The 22,480-nt window shown below is 44.6% G+C and overlaps 1 long non-coding RNA gene across 3 annotated transcripts in view; it reads left to right on the top strand.

The window, feature by feature from the left end:
- The window catches only part of LOC141046596 (uncharacterized), a 48,512-nt gene extending 26,290 nt beyond the window's left edge, over positions 1-22,222 (top strand). For 2 of the 3 annotated variants that reach the window (XR_012219620.1, XR_012219617.1), the window contains one exon: positions 20,794-22,222. This is a non-coding gene — a long non-coding RNA (uncharacterized lncRNA). Of the gene's footprint in view, positions 1-16,704; positions 16,806-20,793 lie in introns of all 3 variants that reach the window. The other variant, XR_012219619.1, reaches the window with a different exon arrangement.
- The last annotated feature ends 258 nt before the right edge of the window (positions 22,223-22,480 follow it).

The raw sequence follows: 22,480 nt of genomic DNA, 5'->3' as shown, positions 1-22,480 counted from the left end.
AAAAGTTAGATGTTCATTTTTTTTTAAATATTCAAAAAAATTCCTGTGACGCACCTAAAGGGTTAATAAACTTCTTGAATGTGGTTTTGAGCACCTTAAGGGGTGCAGTTTTTAGAATGGTGTCACGTTTGGGTATTTTCTATCATATAGACCCCTCAAAGTGGCTTCAAATGTGATGTGGTCCTAAAAATAAAATGGTGTTGTAAAAATGAGAAATCGCAGGTCAACTTTTAACCCTTATAACTTCCTAACAAAAAAAATTTTGGTTCCAAAATTGTGCTGATGTAAAGTAAACATGTGGGAAATGTTAGTTATCAAGTTTTTTGTGTGCCGTATCTCTGTGATTTAAGGGCATAAAAATTCAAAGTTGGAAAATTGCGAAATTTTCAAAATTTTTGCCAAATTTCTGTTTTTTTCACAAATAAACGCAAGTTATTTGAATGAAATTTTACCACTAACATGAAGTACAATATGTCACGAGAAAACAATGTCAGAATCACCGGGATCCATAGAAGCGTTCCAGAGTTATGACCTCATAAAGGTACAGTGGTCAGAGTTGTAAAAATTGGCCCGGTCATGAACGTGCAAACCACCCTTGGGGGTGAAGGGGTTAAAGGATCTAGTTTCCAAAATGGGGTCACTTGTTGGGGGTTTCCACTGTTTAAGCACATCAGGGGCTCTCTGAACACAACATCGTGTCCGATCTCAATTCCAGCCAATTCTGCATTGAAAAAGTCAAATGGCGCTCCTTCCCTTGCGAGCTCTGCAGTGAGCCCAAAAAGTGGTTTACCCCCACATATGGGGTATCGGCGTACTCAGGAGAAATTGCAAAACAATTTTTGTGGTTCTTTTTCTCTTTTAACACTTGTGAAAATGAAAAAAATTGGTTCTGAAGTAAATTTTTTGCAAAAAAAAGTTAAGTGTTAATTTTTTCCTTCCGCATTGCTTCAGTTCCTGTGAAGTAAGTAAAGGGTTAATAAATTTCAGTGTGTCTCTGTCGATCAATGATAGCATTCACAGCAACCAAATGACTGGCGCTGTTATACCACCATTTCAAAGATGTCTTAATTATTCATATATAAAAGTTTGCATTTACTCAACTCATATGTACACAACAGACTAGTGTCTATATCAGACAAAATAAATTGTCAGAAGAACCCTTGCCCATGGTTCACAGATTTTAATCACAAATCATGCGGCATCCTTCAAAGTGACTTCAAATGTGATGTGGTCTCTAAAAAAATGGTTTTGTAAATTTTATTGTAAAAAATGAGAAATCGCTGGTCAACTTTTAACCCTTATAACTTCCTAACAAAAAAAAAATTTGTTTCCAAAATTGTGCTGATGTAAAGTAAAGTAGACATGTGGGAAATGTTATTTATTAACTATTTTGTGTGACATATCTCTCCAATCTAAGGCTAGTTTCACACTAGCGTTACCGGGCGCAGCGCATGGCCGCCGCTGAGCTCCCCGCCCGGCTGCTCCCCCTCCGGTCAGCTCCTCCTCTGATCGCATGACGCTGCATGCGATTAGCTTACCCTATATTAGTTGCCACTGTGTCTTCGAGTCTTAGGCCGGCTTCACACTAGCGCATTTTCAGCGCGCGCACGGCCGGGGGTAGCTCCGCCCCCGATCCGGCTCTCTGCCCGGCGTGCCCGCCCCTTCCTTGTAGCGCCGCCTCCTAGCGGACAGCAGCGCCTGCGATCGGCGCACCCTATCTTTAGCATAGGGTGCGCCGATCGTGCGCAGGCCGTGCGCTAGTTGCGCTTTGACCTGCGCTGCGCACTTTTGACGGTGCGCCGTGCGCGCCAAAATCCGAAAAGTTTGATTTTGGCGCGCACGGCGCACCATCAAAAGTGCGCAGCGCAGGTCAAAGCGCAACTAGCGCACGGCCTGCGCACGATCGGCGCACCCTATGCTAAAGATAGGGTGCGCCGATCGCAGGCGCCGCTGTCCGCTAGGAGGCGGCGCTACAAGGAAGGGGCGGGCACGCCGGGCAGAGAGCCGGATCGGGGGCGGAGCTACCCCCGGCCGTGCGCGCGCTGAAAATGAGCTAGTGTGAAACCGGCCTTAGGCTTGTTTCACACTTCAGTTTTTTTGTGTCAGTTAAAATCCGTCAAAATGGCGGAAAGCGGATCCGTTGCTAAACTGATGTGAACGGATGCCACCGGACCGTTTTTTTTTTACGGATCCGATGAATGAAGAATTTTAAAGGAACCGTAGCCTGGGGGGGAGGGGGGGAGAGAGAGAGAGAGAGAGATTTTTCCAGCCGCCAGAACAGACTTTAGGGTTAAATTTCAGGCTGAGTGAAGTCTTTCGGGCATGCGCAGTGTGAAGTGCGGATCCTGCCGCCCGAAAAAACTTTACATGCTCCGTTCGGGCATGTCAGCGGACGTCAAAATTTTGGCGGATCCACAAAAAAACGGATCCAACGGATGGCCATCCGTCAAGATCCGCCGGTAATGCAACTCAATGGGAAAAAAAACGGATCCGCCAATCAAAATGGCGGATCCGTTTTTTTTGCAAGACGGCGGATCTTGACTGATGGACAAAAACTGAAGTGTGAAACAGGCCTTAAGGGGGAATAAAGTGGTCATAACTTCTATTCCTTCGGTTTCTGCTGCAGGATCATTAGTATCACACACAGCCTTGGATACTGGCGCCCGGCCTTGGCGCATTGAACTTAGGAAAGGGCTCTGCACTAGCCCTAATCCCCAGTCTCTGTCCTCCTCACGTTCCGTTCTTATCTATCTTCCTTCTGAACAACTGATCTTTCTTTCTTCCCCTTTCATTGCCCACAACTCCAGCTCACAGGGAGTTGCTGCAAACACGTCCTCTCTCCATCCCCCTCCGGGGACTCTCTGACTAACTTCCTGTCAGCTTTCGCCTCTAGTGTTTCTAAGCTCCACCAACCACCCTTCATGAACCAAAGCAGCTGCCATAAATGGTGCTCTGCTGTTCTAAGGTGTCTGTGCTGGATTTAGGTGCTAGAGTCTGGTCAGGTGTTACCATCTTACCTGGGAAGCGGGATACTACACCGCAGGAGGAGTTGCAGTACCTCTGTGGTGACTGAACCCTCAGGGGCGCCACATATGCAAAATGGCTGAGAAAAATGATGTAGTGCAGGTGGGGAGAAGAGTGATGTACTGCGGTATAGGGCTTTGCTTACAGGGCTTGAAAAGAATGATATACTACAGGAAGAGGCTGTACTTTAACCCCTTCACCCCCAAGGGTGGTTTGCACGTTCATGACCGGGCCAATTTTTACAATTCTGACCACTGTACCTTTATGAGGTCATAACTCTCGAACGCTTCCATGGATCCCGGTGATTCTGACATTGTTTTCTCGTGACATATTGTACTTCATGTTAGTGGTAAAATTTCATTCAAATAACTTGCGTTTATTTGTGAGAAAAACGGAAATTTGGCGAAAATTTTGAAAATTTCGCAATTTTCCAACTTTGAATTTTTATGCCCTTAAATCACAGAGATAAGGCACACAAAAAACTTGATAACTAACATTTCCCACATGTTTACTTTACATCAGCACAATTTTGGAACCAAAATTTTTTTTTGTTAGGAAGTTATAAGGGTTAAAAGTTGACCAGCGATTTCTCATTTTTACAACACCATTTTATTTTTAGGACCACATCACATTTGAAGCCACTTTGAGGGGTCTATATGATAGAAAATACACAAAAGTGACACCATTCTAAAAACTGCACCCCTTAAGGTGCTCAAAACCACATTCAAGAAGTTTATTAACCCTTTAGGTGCGTCACAGGAATTTTTTTGAATATTTAAAAAAAAATGAACATCTAACTTTTTTTCATAAAAAAAATACTTCAGGTTCAATTTTTTTTATTTTACCAAGGGTAACAGGAGAAATTGAACTGCAAAAGTTATTGTGCAATTTGTCCTGAGTACGCAGATACCTGATATGTGGGGGGGAACGACTGTTTCGGCGCATGGCAGAGCTCAGAATGGAAGGAGCGCCGTTTGACTTTTTCAATGCAAAATTGGCTGGAATTCAGATTGGACGCCATGTCACGTTTGGAGAGTCCCTGATGTACCTAAACAGTGGAAACCCCCTACAAGTGACCCCATTTTGGAAACTAGACCCCCCAAGGAACTTATCTAGATATGTGGTGAGAACTTTGAACCCACAAGGGCTTTACAGAAGTTTATAACGTACAGCGGTACAATTAAAAAATCATATTTTTTCCACAAAAATGATCTTTTCACCCCAATTTTTATTTTCCCAAGGGTAACAGGACCCTAAAAGTTATTGTGCAATTTGTCCTGAGTACGCTGATACCCCACATGTGGGGGTAAACCACTATTTGGGCGCATGGCAGAGCTCGGAAGGGAAGCAGCGCCATTTGACGTTTTTGGCTGGAATTGAGATCGGACACCATGTCGCGTTTGGAAAACCCCTGATGTACCAAAACAGTGGAAACCCCCCACAAATGACACCATTTTGGAAACTAGACCCCCTAAGGAACTTATCTAGATGTGTGGTGAGAACTTTGAACCCCCATGGGCTTCACAGAAGTTTATAACATAAAGCCATACAATTAAAAAATCATATTTTTTCAACAAAAATGATCTTTTCACCCTCAATTCTTATTTTTCCAAGGGTAACAGGACCCTAAAAGTTATTGTGCAATTTGTCCTGAGTACGCTGATACCCCACATGTGGGGGTAAACCACTATTTGGGCGCATGGCAGAGCTCGGAAGGGAAGCAGCGCCATTTGACGTTTTTGGCTGGAATTGAGATCGGACACCATGTCGCGTTTGGAAAACCCCTGATGTACCAAAACAGTGGAAACCCCCCACAAATGACACTATTTTGGAAACTAGACACCCTAAGGAACTTATCTAGATGTGTGGTGAGAACTTTGAACCCCCATGGGCTTCACAGAAGTTTATAACATAAAGCCATACAATTAAAAAATCATAATTTTTCCACAAAAATGATCTTTTCACCCTCAATTCTTATTTTTCCAAGGGTAACAGGACCCTAAAAGTTATTGTGCAATTTGTCCTGAGTACGCTGATACCCCACATGTGGGGGTAAACCACTATTTGGGGGCATGGCAGAGCTCGGAAGGGAAGCAGCGCCATTTGACGTTTTTGGCTGGAATTGAGATCGGACACCATGTCGCGTTTGGAAAACTCCTGATGTACCAAAACAGTGGAACCCCCCACAAATGACACCATTTTGGAAACTAGACCCCCTAAGGAACTTATCTAGATGTGTGGTGAGCACTTTGACCCCCCCGGTGCTTCACAGAAGTTTACAACGCCCGGGCGTGAAAATAAAAAATTCGTATTTTTTCCACAAACATGATCTTTTAGTCACCATTTTTTTATTTTCCCAAGGGTACCAGGAGAAATTGGACCCCAAAAGTTGTTGTCCAATTTGTCCTGAGTATGCTGATACCCCATATGTGGGAGAAAACTACTGTATGGGCACACGTCGGGGCTCGGAAGGGAAGTAGTGACGTTTTGGAATGCAGACTTTGATGGAATGGTCTGCGGGTGTGATATTGCCTTTGGAGAGCCCCTAATGTACCTAAACAGTGGAAACCCCCCACAAATGACACCATTTTGTAAACTAGACCCCCCAAGGAACTTATCTAGATGTGTGGTGAGCACTTTGACCCCCCCAGTGCTTCACAGAAGTTTACAACGCCCGGGCGTGAAAATAAAAAATTCGTATTTTTTCCACAAACATGATCTTTTAGTCACCATTTTTTTTATTTTCCCAAGGGTACCAGGAGAAATTGGACCCCAAAAGTTGTTTTCCAATTTGTCCTGAGTACGCTGCTACCCCATATGTGGGAGAAAACTACTGTATGGGCACACGTCAGGGCTCGGAAGGGAAGTAGTGACGTTTTGGAATGCAGACTTTGATGGAATGGTCTGCGGGTGTCATGTTGCCTTTGGAGAGCCCCTAATGTACCTAAACAGTGGAAACCCCCCACAAATGACACCATTTTGAAAACTAGACCCCCCAAGGAACTTATCTAGATGTGTGGTGAGCACTTTGACCCCCCCAGTGCTTCACAGAAGTTTACAACGCCCGGGCGTGAAAATAAAAAATTCTTATTTTTTCCACAAACATGATCTTTTAGTCACCATTTTTTTTATTTTCCCAAGGGTACCAGGAGAAATTGGACCCCAAAAGTTGTTTTCCAATTTGTCCTGAGTACGCTGCTACCCCATATGTGGGAGAAAACTACTGTATGGGCACACGTCAGGGCTCGGAAGGGAAGTAGTGACGTTTTGGAATGCAGACTTTGATGGAATGGTCTGCGGGTGTCATGTTGCCTTTGGAGAGCCCCTAATGTACCTAAACAGTGGAAACCCCCCACAAATGACACCATTTTGAAAACTAGACCCCCCAAGGAACTTATCTAGATGTGTGGTGAGCACTTTGACCCCCCCCAGTGCTTCACAGAAGTTTACAACGCCCGGGCGTGAAAATAAAAAATTCGTATTTTTTCCACAAACATGATCTTTTAGTCACCATTTTTTTTATTTTCCCAAGGGTACCAGGAGAAATTGGACCCCAAAAGTTGTTGTCCAATTTGTCCTGAGTACGCTGACACCCCATATGTGGGAGAAAACTACTGTATGGACACACGTCGGGGCTCGGAAGGGAAGCAGTGACGTTTTGGAACGCAGACTTTGATGGAATGGTCTGCGGGTGTCATGTGCGTTTGGAGAGCCCCTGATGTACCTAAACTATTGAAACTCCCCACAAGTGACCCCATTTTGGACACTAGACCCCCCACGGAACTTATCTAGATGTGTGGTGAGCACTTTGAACCCCCAAGTGCTTCACAGAAGTTTATAACACTCGGACGTGAAAATAAAAAAATCATTTTTTTTCCACAAAAATGATATTTTTGCCCCCAATTTTTTATTTTCCTAAGGGTAACAGGAGAAATTGGACCCCAAAAATTGTTTTGCAATTTGTCCTGAGTAGGCTGATACCCTACATGAGGGGGTAAAACACTGTTTGGGCGCATAGCAGAGCTTGGAAGGGAAGGAGCACCATTTGACTTTTTCAACTCAGAATTGGCTGGAATTGAGATCAGACGCCATGTTGCATTTGGAGAGCCCCTGATGTGCCCAAACAGTGGAAACCCCCAATTCTAACTCCAACCCGAACCCCAACACGCCCCTAACCCTAGCCCTAGCCCTAGCCCTAACCCTAACCCTAGCCCTAACCCTAGCCCTAGCCCTAACCCTAACCCTAGCCCTAACCCTAACCCTAGCCCTAACCCTAACCTAACCCTACCCCAACACACCCCTAGCCCTAACCCTAGCCCTAACCCTAATGGAAAAATGGAAATAAATACATTTTTTTTATTTTATTATTTTTCCCTAACTAAAGGGGTGATGACGGGGGGTTTGATTTACTATTTATGGCGGTTTTTATGTTTGGCGGCTGTCGCACGCTAAAAGACGCTTTTTATTGTAAAAATAGTTTTTGCATCACCACATATTGAGAGCTATAATTTTTCCGTATTTTGACCCACCGAGTCATGTGAGGTCTTATTTTTTGCGGGACGAGTTGACGTTTTTATTGGTACCATTTTCGGGCACGTGAAATTTTTTGATCGCTTTTTATTCCGATTTTTGGGACACAGAATGAACAAAAACCAGCGTTTCATGAATTTCTTTTGGGGGGGTGCGTTTACACCGTTCCGCGTGCGGTAAAATTGATAAAGCGCTTTTATTCTTCGGGTCAGTACGGTTACAGCGATACCTCATTTAGGTCTTTTTTTATGTTTTTGTCGGTTTTATGCAATGAAAACTATTTTATATAAAAAATAATTATTTTTGCATCGCTTTATTCTGCGAGTTATAACTTTTTTATTTTTTCGCTGATGATGCTGTGTGGTGGCTTGTTTTTTGCGGGACAAGATGATGTTTTCAGCGGTACCATGGATATTTATATGCGTCTTTTTGATCTCGCGTTATTGCACTTTTTGTTTGGCGGTATGATAATAAATCATTATTTTTTGCTTCGTTTTTTATTTTTATTTTTTAAGGGGTTCGCTAAAGGGGTTAACTAATGGGACAGTTTTATAGGGCAGGTCGTTACGGACGCGGCGATACCTAATATGTGTACATTTATTGTTTTTTTTTTTTATTATTTTAAAAAAATGAATTTATTGGGGAATATTTTTTTTTTTTTTTACTAATTTATTTGGCGATTTTTTTAAATTTATTTTTACACTTTTTTTTTAATTTTTTTTTACTTTATTACATAGTCCCAGGTGGGACATCACTGTCCTGTGACAGATCGCTGATCTGTCACATCACAGATCACTGTGACAGATCAGCAATCTGTCACAGGCAGTGCACAAGGCTTCCTCATGCCTGCGCTTTGCAGGCACTGAGGAAGCCAGCTTCCCCAGGCCCCCGAAGGCCCCCGTCGCCATCTTGGATTCGGGGGCCTGGAGGATAGGAGCCCCCCGCAGCAGCGCTGCACATTGCGCTGCCGTGGGGGGCTCAGGGAAGCACGGAGGGAGCCCCCTCCCTGCCGATGCTTCCCTTTAACTCCCGGTACACCGCGATCGCGTTTGATCGCGGTGTGCAAGGGGTTAATGTGTCGGGGGCGGTCCGTGACCGCCCCTGACACATTGTGCCGGGTGTCAGCTGTGATAATCAGCTGACACCCGGCCGCGATCAGCGGCGCTCACCACGTGGGCGCCGCTGATCGCGGTAGACGTACTATCCCGTCCCCGGTCATACGGGCCCGGGTACCGTGGACGGGATAGTACGTCTCATGTCAGGAAGGGGTTAATGGGAGTGCATTTTTTTAACATGGTGGAGGAGCTTGAATGGAGGGGGATGATGTATTTTTATATGGGACTGTATATTGAGAGGGCTGTACGAAAAAGAGTGCTGTTATATAGATGGGACTGTATGTTATAGAGAACTTGAGGAGGGAGTGATGTATTTTTATATGGGATGGAAAGCTGAAGGGAGAATGATGTTATTTACATAGGACTTTATGTTGGAGGGGGCATGAAAAGTGGAAAGTAATGTTATTTATATGGGACTATATTTTGAAGGTGGCTAAAAAGTGGGTATTTATGAAACTGTATGTTGGTAGCGCAGAAGAGAGAAGTAATGCCCTTTGACCCCTTTCCGACATCGGGCATACATTTATGCTAATGTTGGACTTCCTTCCTTTGATGTGGGCTCTGATGGTGAGCCCACATCTTTCCTGGGATGTCAGCTGTTTGGAACAGCTGACATATGCCCGGAACAGCCGCGGGTGGAATCACAATCCACTTGCGGCTATTAACCTGTTAAATGCCACTGTCAAACTCTGACAGCGGCATTTAACAAGCGCTTCCAGAAATCATACCGGAAATCTGCTCACTGGTGACCCACGTCACCTGATCGCAGGTCACCGGTGGGTTGGCATGGCAACCGGATGTTTCCTGGAGACCTCTATGGTTGTCACTGCCGGCTTGCAGAGAGCGCAATCCAGTGGTCGGCACTCATAGCAAGTGAGCAATTCTACTACATACCAGCGATTTGATCATCGCCTGTATGTAGCAGAGCTGATCGGGTTATGGCAGCTTCTAGTCTCCCATGGAGACTATTGAAGCATGCCAAAAGTAAAAAAGAATGTTTTTAAAAATATTAAAAAAAAAAAGTTCAAATCACCCCCCTTTCGCCCCAAACTAAAACCCTAAAAAAAAATCAAATATACACATATTTGGTATCGCCGCTTTCAGAACTGCCCGATCTATCAATAAAAAAAGGATTAACCTGATCGCTAAATAGCGTAGCGAGCAAAAAAGTAAAAACGCCAAAATTACATTTTTTTTTGGGTCGCTGCGACATTAGATTAAAATGCAATGGGGGGGCGTGGCCTAGCAGCATGTGAGGAGGACGTGTGTCTGCTGAGCTCCCACACACAGCTACTGATTACTGCCGTTATATCCCCACAGCACGGTCAGTAACTAATCTGTGTGCATTCCTGAGACCTGCGGGTGCCGCTGGACAGAGACATTCAGCCTCTAGCCCTAAATCATGCCAAAAAAAGATCAGAGAAGAGTGACTAATGAGCTGGGGCCTGGGTCCCAAGATGGCGCCGCTACAACAGTGCGTGCTCTGGAGGAAGCAGCTGCAGACAGTGAGCCCAGGAACAGGGAGGTGGCAGCCCGGCTGAGACGCTTTGCCAGAGTGGAGGAGGCAGAGCGCGAGTCCCTCCAGGAGACAGATGAAGAGCTGGAGTCTGCAGGTGGAGGTATGGATCCGGAGGTGGGGGAGAGGAGAGAGGAGGCCACAAAACAAAAGCCAGCTCCAAGCACTGCAGCTGCAAATGCCAACTGAACCTACTATCAAAGATATGCTGATGGCAGTTATGCAGTGTGGGTCTGCTATTTCTTCTGTGCTCACTCAGCTGGGTTATTTACAAGAATCCATGCAAAATGTGAGGCATGAACTCCACACCATTAAAGACAGAACCGGGCAACTTGAGAAACGAGTCGGAGTTGTGGAGGGTACTGTGTCTAAGTCAGTGCAGCATCATAAAGAACTTAAAAGAGATATGGTTGCTGTGTGGGCCAAAACTGATGACCTAGAGAACAGGTCTAGATGGAACAACGTCCGCATTGTTGGCATGCCTGAACATTATGAAGGTAAAAATCCTACTGTTTTTATCGAAGCCTGGATTAAGGGGAAAATAGGAACTGATAATCTAACTCATTTATATGCTGTGGAACGTGCTCACAGGGTTCCTACCCGCCCTCCTCCTCCTGGTTACCAACCGAGGCCTATCTTGGCTAAAATTCTCCACTACAGGGACAATATCCTTAGATACTCAAGGGAACATCCTGACCTTTCTATTGATGGCTCCAGAGTTTCTTTTTACCCTGACTTCTCGCCAGAAGTCCAAAGAATGAGAGCTAAATTTATGGACATCAAAAAACGTCTAAGGGCCATAGGTATCCGATATTCTATGATATTCCCGGCCAAGCTGCGGGTCGAGGCCCGGAACAAAATTCACTTTTTTTCTGGATACTAAAGATGCTATGAACTGGCTGGATCTGAATGAACAGCAGCTGAGGAAGGATGAGGAAGACCGGGAATGCGGCTGATGATGTATTTGCTACTTTGGACACTTCTGCGCTGTCTGGTGTCTTGACTTTTGGTTCTGTTGCAGGAAACTGCTCGACATGTTGTCGTTTTGCTATAGATGGTTGCCATGTGCTGTGGGGACTCATCCTGTTATGTGTGGGCAGCAGTTAGGAAGTGAAACGCCCGTTGACTGATGTGGAAGGGAATAACATCGCCCTTGTTTGAAATACCCTTGGCACTGCCGGGGGACATGTTGGGGAGAGTTCTGGGGGGGAGGGGGGTTCTAGGGGTTTGTAACTCTTGTGCACAACAATGTAAGCTCTACTATGACACGGTGGATATTGGCACCAACTGTATATCGACTTGAGAATGGGTGACGTTAAAATACTTAGCTGGAATGTTAGAGGGCTAAAGTCCCCAGTAAAAAGACAGGCCATATTTTCCTTTATAATGGATCAGAAGCCAACTGTTGTATGCTTACAAGAGACGCATCTTACTCCTGAGACACTTAGTATATTAAATAAGAGGTGGATTCAACATGGGTATCATTCCACGTACTCTCAATACTCCCAGGGAGTTAGCATACTGGTTTGTTCAGGTGCCCAGTTTACATGCAATCAGGTGGTGGTGGACACGGAGGGGCAATTCGTCTTTCTATTCTGCAAACTCTTTGCTGAGATAATGATACTCATTTCTATATACATTCCCCCGCCATATAGTAGCAAAGTTATATATAAAATTCATACCATGTTGAGGGATTTTCCGGGGGTCCCTTATATGGTGGAGGGGGACTTTAATAATGTTTTGGACTCCCACTGGGATAGAGGTAATCATGCACCCCTGAAACCGGGAGGTAATCGTACACCTTTCGGAGTTTTGTTACATGAGCTAGCCCTGACTGACTTATGGAGAAGTCGTAATCCTGATGTCTACCAATAGTCATGCTTCTCCTCTACCTTTGTCTCAGTGTCACGCATTGATTTGGCTATGGGTGATGATTTGATGCTGAGAAAAATTTTAGACGTTAATTATTTGCCGAGAACAGTGTCGGATCACTCGCCCCTGTCCATTACAATCAAGGGGGGGGGGTAATAGATTGAAAACTAAACCGTTATGGCAACTTAATCCGTTTTGGCTGCAGCTAGTAGATAAGAATGATAGCTTTAGCTTTGAGATACAGGAACATCTCAGGTTTAATTTGGGTTCAGCATCTAGTTTGACTGTTTGGGAGACTCTGAAGGCATACCTGCGGGGCATGTATATATGTGAGATTTCAAAGCTAAATACAATTCCAGAGCAGAATCTCAGCTTATACTTCATGAGCTGGAGGATGCGGAAAAGGCTCTCTCCATGCGATTCACTCTCGCCACTCAGAAGAGGCTAAAAGAGGCACAGTTGAAGGTGACTAAAATGACGCTAGAAACTGCGAAACGAAAACGTATGTTTCAGTCAGGTCAATATTTTGAAAATGCGGAGAGTGTGGGTCATTTGTTCTCGGTTATAACTTCAGCACAGCGGGGGTCCTCGTTTATAGCCGGCCTTCGGGATGTGGGTGCGCAACTTTTCAATGACACGCCGGGTATTTTGAGAATTTTGGAGACTTTTTATACCGAGTTATACTTCTCACACACTAGGGCCTCGACTGAAGACCTTCACAGCTTTTTTGGGCCCGCTAAACTCCCACGTCTTACGAGGCGAGATGTATGCTTGATGAGCCGCTAGACTTGGGGGAGCTTGAAGAGGCTTTGGGATCTATGTCCAATGGTAAGGCGCCGGGGGTGGATGGCTTACCGGTTGAGGTGTACAAAAAGTATAAATCTGTACTATTCCCTACCTTGCTGGCTGTATTCAATGATAGTCTCAGTTCTGGAGCTCTCCCATCTTCTGTGCGGGAAGCTATTATTACTGTGCTGCCAAAAAGGACAAGGACCCGACACTCCCGGCGTCATATAGACCCATTTCCCTCCTGATGGTGGACATTAAGCTCCTGGCGAAGGTTTTGGCCACTCGACTTTCGGAGGTGGTAGAATCGTTAGTACATTCGGATCAGACGGGTTTCATGCCTCGTAAGTCTACGGCCATAAATATTAGGCGACTGTACTTGAACATGCAGATGAGGCGGATAATGCGGGGGGGAGGGTGGTCCTGTCTCTGGATGCCGCCAAGGCATTTGACAGTGTAGAGTGGACCTACCTCTGGGCTACACTTTGCTGTATGGGGTTTGGTCCAGGTTTTATTAGCTGGATCAGGCCCCTATATTCCGAGCCGAAAGCACGAATACGAGCAAATGGATCACTGTCTGACCCTTTTCCTCTTTATAGAGGTACGAGGCAGGGCTGCCCTCTGTCCCCGCTACTCTTTGCTTTAGCGATAGAGCCTCTGGCCTCCAGAATAAGATATGATAAGGGTATCGAGGGGTTCAGATACGGAGGATAGGAGGAGAAGGTAGCACTCTATGCTGATGACTTGTTTATGTTCTTGGCTGACACTGATAGATCATTACATAATGTGATGCTGCTCATTAATTCTTTTGGTGCTGTCTCGGGACTAGTTATTAACTGGGAAAAATCTGCGATTCTCCCTTTAGATCTGACCCCAATCAACGTCACACAGGTGCCGGTTGTAACGACTTTTAAATATCTGGGTATTATGATATCTAATAAACTAATGGAATTTGAATATTTGAATCTCTCGCCACTGATGGCCAGGATTAAGCGGAAGGTTAAGGCCTGGGCTAAGTTGCATCTTTCTGTGGTGGGGAGAGTGAACTTACTGAAAATGGTGATCATGCCACAGCTTCTGTATGTTCTTCACAACTCCCCAGTCTGGCTCCCTCAAAATAGGTTTTACAAAATTAATGCGATATTTAGAGAACTTATTTGGTTAAAAAAGGGTGCAAGGATCAAATTGGAACATTTACAAAAATCTAAAGAGGAAGGGGGGCTGGTGCTGCCTAATCCGTGGCTCTACTTTCTCTCCTCTCAATATCAGCACATGGCGGGGGGAATGGAGAGCTTCCCAGCGGAGACAGCGGGGGGCCAGTTGATTTTCCGGTCTCTTGTGGGTCAGGAGTCGCTGTTATCCAATTTAGAGGCGGGCAGATTTAGACTTTGGGAGTCTAGATATCCTATGGTCCTTCTCATGATTAAAGTGTGGGATAAAATTAAACAGTTAAGAGGAATCACAGGTTTCACAAAATACTCCCCTATTTGGGATAACCTGTATTTGCCGCAAATGAGGTCGCTTAAAGGTTTTGCGCAATGGAGGCGAATAGGTATCTGGTGACTGTCGCAGTTAGTGGAGGATGGGGTTTTTAAGTCCTTTGACACACTGAGATGGGATTTTCCACTCCAACACTCTATGTTCTTCCAGTATCTGCAGTTGCGGCATGCCTACACAGTGCAGGACCAAATGAATAGTATATCTATACACCAGGATGCTATTGTCAGCAGGCTCGGGCTGCAGGCATCCACTAGGGGTTTAATCTCGTTTGTGTACGGTGGACTTCTTTCAATGGATTTGGTGAAGCATCCTATAGGAGCGCTGGCGAAGTGGGAACAACAGTTGGACGCCATTTCAGGGGATCAATGGGAATCTATTCTGCAGATGGTCCCCGGGCTGTCTCTTAGCGAACCCAATCGTTTGTCCCAATTGTATATTCTTTATAGAGTTTATAGAACCCCTAAATGGTTATTTGATATGGGGATGAGGATGGATTCGCAGTGCCCTAAATGTACGCTCGAGAATGCTGATATCTTACATATGTTATGGACGTGCCCCTGCCTGCAGGTATTTTGGATTCTGGTCCTTAATTTGATCCGTGACTACAGGACAGGATATCCCGCGAGATCCCATTGTCTGTGTCTTGGGTTATGTGGAGGATGTGGGGGGAGATGAATACCTCCAAACGCAGTTGCCAGAATGCTTTATGCTGCTAGGAAGCTGATAGCATACCATTGGATTTCAGACAATGTGCCATCTCGGACAGAATATATCAATATATTAAACTATATACTCTATAGCAGGGGTCCCCAACCGCCGGTCCGCGGCCCAGCACCGGGCCGTTGCAGTGCCCTTGCCGGTCCACGGAGCCGGGGGGCGGTGCAGCAGTTGATACTCACCCTGCATCCCGCGGCGGCTTCATCCAGCGCTGAGCGGTCACGTGCTACCGCTCATTTAAGGTCATGAATATGGACGCCACTCGTCTCCCATAGGCGTGGCGTCCATATTCATGGACCTTAATGAGCGGTAGCACGTGACCGCACCGCACAGGAAGAAGCTGAAGCGCCGCGAGATGCAGGGACGTGCAGCGACGGGAAGGAAGTTCAGCGACGTGAGGGTAAGTATGATGGGGAGGATGGGGGAGCCAAGCGGAGCCATAAATATAAGGGAGAGAGAGTGGGAGCGGAGCCATATATACAGGGGAGGGAGAATGGGAGCGGAGCCATATATACAGGGGAGGGAGAGTGGGAGCGGAGCCATATACACAGGGGAGGGAGAATGGGAGCGGAGCCATATACACAGGAGGGAGAATGGGAGCGGAGCCATATACACAGGGGAGGGAGAGTGGGAGCGGAGCCATATACACAGGGGAGAGAGAATGGGAGCGGAGCCATATACACAGGGGAGGGAGAATGGGAGCGGAGCCATATACACAGGGGAGGGAGAATGGGAGCGGAGCCATATATACAGGGGAGGGAGAGTGGGAGCGGAGCCATATATACAGGGGAGGGAGAATGGGAGCGGAGCCATATACACAGGAGGGAGAATGGGAGCGGAGCCATATACACAGGGGAGGGAGAGTGGGAGCGGAGCCATATACACAGGGGAGGGAGAGTGTGAGCGGAGCCATATATACAGGGGAGGGAGAGTGGGAGCGGAGCCATATACACAGGGGAGGGAGAATGGGAGCGGAGCCATATACACAGGGGAGGGAGAATGGGAGCGGAGCCATATACACAGGGGAGGGAGAGTGGGAGCGGAGCCATATACACAGGGGAGGGAGAATGGGAGCGGAGCCATATACACAGGGGAGGGAGAATGGGAGCGGAGCCATATATACAAGGGAGGGAGAGTGGGAGCAGAGCCATATACACAAGGGAGGGAGAGTGGGAGCGGAGCCATATATACAAGGGAGGGAGAGTGGGAGCGGAGCCATATATACAAGGGAGGGAGAGTGGGAGCGGAGCCATATATACAAGGAAGGGAGAGTGGGAGCGGAGCCATATATACAAGGGAGGGAGAGTGGAAGCAGAGCCATATATACAAGGGAGGGAGAGTGGGAGCGGAGCCATGCATACAGGATGGGACAGGGGAGCCATGTATACAGGATAGAAGAGTGGGAGCAGAGCCATGCATACAGGATGGGAGGATGGGAGCGGAGCCATGTATACAGGATGGGAGAGTGGGAGCAGAGCCATATATACAGGATGGGACAGGGGAGCCATGCATACAACAGGGGGAGCCACACAGAGCTGGACGGGGGGAACCATACATACATTTTCTGATGATTAGAAAATAATCAGCATGTACAGTACTCCAGTACAATTTTTCTTAAGTGCTCAATGCTCCATTTCCTTGTAGGTTCCAATCATCATTAGCAGTGACGGTCATCAGTAGAAGTAGCCCAGTGCTCCCACTGAAACAGAAACAAGCCAGGTGCTCCCACTCATTCAAAACCTATGGTGAGTTGAGTCACATTACAAATGTTATAATTAAATGTATGTATGCATTGCTAAACTACAACCGCGTCCATAGCCCCGCCCCCTTATGACCAAAGCCCCGCCCCTGTCACACCTCCATCCCCGCCCTGCCATGGAAGAATGGTCTTGGTTCAAGCCGGTCCCTGGTGCAAAAAAGGTTGGGGACCACTGCTCTATAGAGAAAAAGCCATATACCTTAAGAGGGGACAACCGAATACTTTTGAGCAAATTTGGGCTGGTTGGCTGGACACCCCGGGTCTGCCGACAGCGAACCTATTCGTCTAATAGCTGATTTTGATCGACATTATTATCCACTGTGTCTATGTGCATGTATTTTATATTTTCATAAGATTTGTGCTTTTTGTGTATAATTTTCTTATTTCTTTTTGTGGACCGGGCTGGGGGTGTGGGGTGTTGGGGGGAAGGGTGGGATGGATGGTGATACAGTTGTTTTTCACTTGTTTGTTATAATGAAAATGTGAATAAAAATTATCTGATTAAAAAAAAAAAAAAAGATTAAAATGCAATATCAGGCGAAAAAAAAGATAGTTTCAGAACCAAAATGGTATCATTAAAAACATCAGCTGGGCATGCAAAAAATAAGCTCTCCCCCAACCTGAGATCACAAAAAATTGAGACGCTATAGGTATCAGAAAATGGGGCAATCTTTTTTTTTTTCTTTTAACAAAGTTTGGAATTTTTTTCACCACTTAGATAAAAAAGAACCTAGACATGTTTGGTGTCTATGTAATCATAATGACCTGGAGAATTATAAAGGTCAGTTTTAGCATTTAGTGAACCTAGTAAAAAAAGCCAAACAAAACAATAAAAAAGTGTGGGATTGCACTTTTTCTTCAATTTCACTGCACTTGGAATTTTTTTCCCGTTTTCTAGTACACGACATGGTAAAACCAATGGTGTCGTTCAGAAGTTCAACTCGTCCCGCAAAAAACAAGCCCTAATACGAACATATTGCTGCAAAAAAAAAAATGTATGGCTCTGGGAAGAAGGGGAGCGAAAAATGAAAACCCAAAAACGAAAATAACTCCAGGGGTTAACATAGGAATGTATGCTGTCATGGACTGAAGGGATGAGAAAGTGATATTATTTACATGGGACTGTATGTTGGAGAGAGTTGAAGTGTGGGAAATGATGTTATGTACATGAGACTATATGCTGGATGAGGCCAAAATATGAGATATAATGTTATTTACATGGGACTGTGTGCTGTAGGATGTTGGAGCAGATTATGTCTACTTACATTGGAGGAAACTGAAATGGGGATGTAATATTGTTTACATAACAAATAACAGTATAGTGGATACAGAATAACAAATCTGCAGGTTGTTGGTCATCTAGGAAATAGCGACCACAATATTGTACAGTTTCACTTGTCTTTCGCTAGGGGGACATGTCAGGGAGTCACAAAAACACTGAACTTTAGGAAGGCAAAGTTTGACCAGCTTAGAGATACCCTTAATCTGGTTGACTGGGACAATGTCCTCAGAAATAAGAATACAGAAAATAAATGGGAAATGTTTAAGAACATTCTTAATAGGCACTGTAAGCGGTTTATACCTTGTGGGAATAAAAGGACTAGAAATAGGAAAAACCCAATGTGGCTAAACAAAAAAAGTAAGAGGGGCAATTAACAGTAAAAAGAAAGCATTTAAACTACTAAAGCAGGATGGCACCGCTGAAGCTCTAAAAAACTATAAGGAGAAAAATTCTTTATCTAAAAAAATAATTAAAGCTGCCAAAAAGGAAACAGAGAAGCACATTGCTAAGGAGAGTAAAACTAATCCCAAGCTGTTCTTCAACTATATCAATAGTAAAAGAATCAAAAGTGAAAGTGTAGGCCCATAAAAAAAAAAAAATTGTGAGGAAAGTATGGTTCTAGATGATGAGGAAAAAGCTAATATATTAAACAACTTCTTCTCCACGGTATTCACGGTGGAAAGTGAAATGCTAGGTGAAATGCCGAGAGACAAAGAAAACCCTATATTAAGGGTCACCAATCTAACCCAAGAAGAGGTGCAAAACCGGCTAAATAAGATTAAAATAGATAAATTTCCGGGTCTGGATGGCATACACCCACGAGTACTAAGAGAACTAAGTAAGGTAATAGACAAACCATTATTTCTTATATTTAGAGACTCTATAGCGACGGGGTCTGTTCCACAGGACTGGCGCACAGCAAATGTGGTTCCAATATTTAAAAAGGGCTCTAAAAGTGAACCTGGAAATTATAGGCCAGTAAGTCTAACCTCTATTGTTGGTAAAATATTTGAAGGGATTCTGAGGGATATTATTCTGGATTATCTCAATGAGAATAACTGTTCAGCATGGGTTTATGAGGAATCGCTCCTGTCAAACCTAATCATTTTTTATGAAGAGGTAAGCTATAGACTGGACCAAGGTGAGTCATTGGATGTGGTATATCTTGATTTTTCCAAAGTGTTTGATACCGTGCCACACAAGAGGTTGGTATACAAAATGAGAATGCTGGGTCTGGGGGAAAATGTGGGTAAATGGGTAAGTAACTGGCTTAGTGATAGAAAGCAGAGGGTGGTTATAAATGGTATATTCTCTAACTGGGTCGCTGTGACCAGTGGGGTACCGCAGGGGTCGGTGTTGGGACCTATTCTCTTCAACATATTTATTAACGATCTGGTAGAAGGTTTGCACAGTAAAATATCGATATTTGCAGATGATACAAAACTATGTAAAGCAGTCAATACAAGAGAAGATAGTATTCTGCTACAGATGGATCTGGATAAGTTGGGAACTTGGGCCGAAAGGTGGCAGGTGCAGTTTAACAATGATAAATGTAAGGTTATACACATGGGAAGAAGGAATCAATATCACCATTACACACTGAACGGTAAACCACTGGGTAAATCTGACATGGAGAAGGACTTGGGGATCCTAGCTAATGATAAACTTACCTGGAGCAGCCAGTTCCAGGCAGCGGCTGCCAAGGCAAACAGGATCATGGGGTGCATTAAAAGAGGTCTGGATACACATGATGAGAGCATTATACTGCCTCTGTACAAATCTCTGGTTAGACCGCACATGGAGTACTGTGTACAGTTTTGGGCACCGGTGCTCAGGAAGGATATAATGGAACTAGAGCGGGTACAAAGGAGGGCAACAAAATTAATAAAGGTGATGGAGGAACTACAATACCCAGGGAGATTAGCAAAATTAGGATTATTTAGTCTACAAAAGAGACGACTGAGGGGCGATCTAATAACCATGTATAAGTATATAAGGGGACAATACAAATATCTCTCCGAAGATCTGTTTATACCAAGGAAGGTGACGGTCACAAGGGGGCATTCTCTGCATCTGGAGAAGAAAAGGTTTCTCCACCAACATAGAAGAGGATTCTTTACTGTTAGGGCAGTGAGAATCTGGAATTCCCTGCCTGAGGAGGTGGTGATGGCGAACTCAGTAGAAGGGTTCAAGAGAGGCCTGGATGTCTTCCTGGAACGTAACAATATTGTATCTTACAGTTATTGTTAGGTTTTTTAGAAGGACGTAGATCTGGGGATTTATTCTGACAGAATTTCATAGGCTGAACTGGATGGACTAATGTCTTTTTTCGGCCTTACTATGTTACTATGTAGGGGCATCATACAGTGTGGGGACTACTATGGGAGCCATCAGTGTGGGGGCTACTGTGGGGACCACCATTTAGTGTGTAGGGTTACTGTGGGGGCCATAATACAGTGAGGGGACTACTATGGTCACATCAAACAGTGCAGGTACCATCATACAGTATGGGGACCTGCTATGGGGGACATCATATAGTGTAAGGGCTACCATGAAAGCCATCATACAGTGTGGGGGCTATATGCTATATGCCTTGTTATGAACCAAAGGAGAAGATGGAGTAGACAAGGAAGACTATGATAATGTTATACAATGTCATTGTGCTATGTTGCTTCCCTGTTTTGTCTTTCAGGTTCCTGTTTGCCAAGGGTAGAAACAGTGAAAGAGGGCATATGTTTAAAGGATTGGACGATAACTGACACCTGAAGATGTGCTACTGTTGATATCGTACAGTGGTGAGGAACCTTCGGCCCTTTGCTCTTGTCCCTGGCCAAATTGCCAGGGACCAAAGTGCTCAGGCCAGCAGCTGGCATTTTGCAATCCATTTAATTGCTCCATACACTGCAGGCATGCGCACACAGCGTTCACTATTGAAGACTTCGGGGCATGCAATAATTATGTCCTGATGCTGGCCAGTGCTAGCATCAGCAAATACTTTGTGAGCGGATTCAGCATACTCTGTGCTCCAGTCCCACCGGCGAACACAGCAGCGACTGCCTTAGCGTCTCCTGTGATGTATATGCCCCAGCGTCTCTTGTGATGTATATAGGTGTATATAGCCCCAGTGTTTCCTGTGATGTATATGCCCCATCATCTCCAGTGATGTGTGTGCATCAGTGCCAGCATCTCCTGTGATTTAAATGCTCCACCGATTCCTGTGATGTATATGCATCAGCCCCAGCGTCTCCTGTGATTTATATGTCCCAGTGTCTCTTGTGATATATTTGACCCAGTCCGTGTCTACTGTGATGTATATGCTCCAGTGAATTTTGATGTGCATGCCTCAGCATCTCCTGTGATGTATATGCCCAGCGTCTCCTATGTGATGTATATGCTCCAGCCCCAGTGTCTCCTATGTGGTGTATAGAGCAGTTCTCCCACTGCTTGAGTTCTATAAATGTAAAGCCAGCAGTGATTCATTTCCCTCTGTGAAGAGAGACATGCAGTGTAATATGTGTTCAGAACTTACTGCTGCGAGTTCTTTGTAAAATTTATCGCAGAGTCACTTGTGCTCCAGAATGATGGAAACTTTGAGAAACAGTTGCAAATAGTATAATCAATATCATCTAACATTACAAGCCTCATCAAAAAAAGCAGCTCCAGCCATCACTTTAGGGGTGAGCTAATTAAATGTTTTGACAAAATATAGCAGGATATATTTCAAGTGGATAATTTTGTATGGCCCCTGAATTATGTTATAGATATACAAATGGCTAGTAGTAGAAAAATGGTTCTCCACTCCTGATCTAATAGCATGTTGTTGTGTGCTTATATGACTGTCTGATATATTATTTGTGATATGTTGCAAGATATATTGATGCTACATGATTAATGAAAAGTATTGTGATGTTTTATTGAAAAAATGTGATTGTTAGGCTGTTTTGCAGTATGAAACCTTGTTCATTCCTCCTACCAAAAAAATTAAATAAAAAGTGAACTTAGTGGTTTTATGACCAAGTGAAAACTACAGCATGTCCTGGGAAAATAAGTCTTCACTCTAAGCGGTCACAAAAAATAAAAAATGTATGGTTTAAGTAGGTATTAAAGCATAAAAAAGTAAATCTGGTATTGTCATTATCACATCAGTCCACAAAATAAAGTTGATAAAGCATGTCAGTTATTCTGAAGGGTAAACACTGTTTAACGAAAAAAGTAAAAAATACTTTTTTGTATACTCCACCTCACAGGAAATGATAATACATGTACTCTAAAATTATGTAAATGAAAACTATACTTGTCATGCAGAAAATAAACCATGTTAAAGTTAGGTTGACAAAAAATGTTAATCTCAGCACCCTGACATCTCCAGCATTAGATCA

The sequence above is a fragment of the Dendrobates tinctorius genome, unplaced genomic scaffold, assembly GCF_039654945.1.
Source record: "Dendrobates tinctorius isolate UK_male_01 unplaced genomic scaffold, ASM3965494v1 ptg000011l, whole genome shotgun sequence".
In the NCBI taxonomy this organism is placed as follows: domain Eukaryota; kingdom Metazoa; phylum Chordata; class Amphibia; order Anura; family Dendrobatidae; genus Dendrobates; species Dendrobates tinctorius.
This window is presented reverse-complemented; position numbering and strand designations above follow the sequence as displayed.